The sequence below is a fragment of the Oryctolagus cuniculus genome, chromosome 17 (assembly GCF_964237555.1).
Source record: "Oryctolagus cuniculus chromosome 17, mOryCun1.1, whole genome shotgun sequence".
NCBI classification, from domain to species: Eukaryota; Metazoa; Chordata; class Mammalia; order Lagomorpha; family Leporidae; genus Oryctolagus; species Oryctolagus cuniculus.
This window is the reverse complement of record NC_091448.1, coordinates 10,218,193-10,220,011: the sequence shown is the minus strand read 5'-3', so window position 1 is coordinate 10,220,011 and position 1,819 is coordinate 10,218,193.

The following is a 1,819-nucleotide window of genomic DNA, read 5'->3' as shown; positions in this document are numbered from 1 at the left end:
AGGGCATAAACAAACATGATTAAGATGGTGAGTTATAGGTAAAGGTTCTTTTACCCATTTCTCTACAGCCATTCTTCGTCTTCATACTTTAAGATAACATCAAATCTTATGGTACATTTCATTTGATGAGTATAATGCTTTCTCTCTTTCCTCTTCTCTCCTAATACTGATACTAATATGCCTGATCAAAATGACTCCCTGCTTATGCAAGAGTTTGTAGGAAGCTGTTAATTAAGATAGAAAATAGAGAAAGGCAATGGGTTAATCAGAAAAGCATTTGGGCAGTGTGTCTTGGTGCTTTGGTTATTCACTGAATCATAGCAAACCCCAAAACTTAGTAACTTAGCACAACCATTTATTACTATTTCTGACAATCTGCAGGTTGACTGGGCTCAGCCCGTCAGTCTCAGCATTTCTCATGCAGTGGTGGGGGTGAGTCATGGGTGGCTTTTTTGTTCACATTTTGTGGCTGCACAGGGATGGCTGGTGTATGCCCAGGGCTTGGGGCCGAGGACAAGCAGATCCAGATTCCAGTAGGTCAGAGGACAACTCGGAGTCATTTGTGGGTTTATATATGATTTAGTCACAGTAACAGGAGGAAGTACATGAGGAATAGACACTTGCCCCTAACGACAGTGGGCTACAGGAGATGTCTGTCTTTATGTCCTTGGCAGTAGTGAGACACACACACAGAGCCACGTATGGCCACACCTACCAATAGCCTCATACAGCCACAAATCCAGACATCCACACACTGCCGTGCCCATGTCCACATCTATTCACAAGCAGCAGCACCTAGACATATCCCTGTTACTTATATGGGTTTACAGACAAAAGTGGACCAGAGCCAAACTTACATAAAACACTTGTGGGCAGCTAGCCATGCAGGTAGGCCTGTCAGTTACCATGACACTAGTTACCATAGAGAGACAGACATATGGGAGGACAGAGATAAGGGGGCATGGACAAAAGGTGTGGGAACTTGATAAACATCATCTTCCCAAATTCACCTCCTCAACAGTTGGGATATCATGGGGCCACTTGGGTATTCTCTTTCCATGTAGCCTCTGTGTGGTTATCTGGGACTAATCACTGGCTGGCTGTCTCAAAGTGTCAGATTTTTTTTCCATGGAAGTAGAATGTCTCCAGAATCAGCTGTGAATTAATCACACAGCCTAAGGTCCACTGTGGAAACTGACAAGGGTGCTTCATGGTGGGGGACATCCTCGAAAATCAATTACCCTACTTGGTTAGCCCAATATTATTAGAATACACTAGCAAACATTGAAAATTGGTCTTATTCCCCCTTCCCTAAATTGGTAGTCAAGAGGCAGTTGAAATAATGAATTAAAATCAATGTTGAAATTAGTTAATATTTAATCATCACCCATAATTTCATGCAGGAAGGCACTTTGATAAAAATGTCGACATTTTCCTGTAGAAGGCAAGGGATCCTTTTCTGCCTGAAAACCTTAAGCCATAGTTGGAATTAAAATGACATAGGAGAAAATTAAATATTGATATGAATGACTCACAGAACCCCTGTCTGTTCTTCTCCACCAACCCAGATGGTCATGGCTCATAAATACTTGCTGAGTAGGTGTTTTCCCCTAAAATGGAAGTAGCTTTATTTTGTGTTTTAAAAACTAATAGATTCTGTGAAAACTTAGAGAATACATGCAAAAAAAAAAAGCATTAAAAACAATTCTGAGTTAATTGTTCATGCATTTAAAAATATCTTTTGGATGAGTGTTTGGCTTAGTGTTTAAGTTGCCAGTTAAAATGCCCACATCCCTCTTCAGAGTCCTGGGATCTGAGT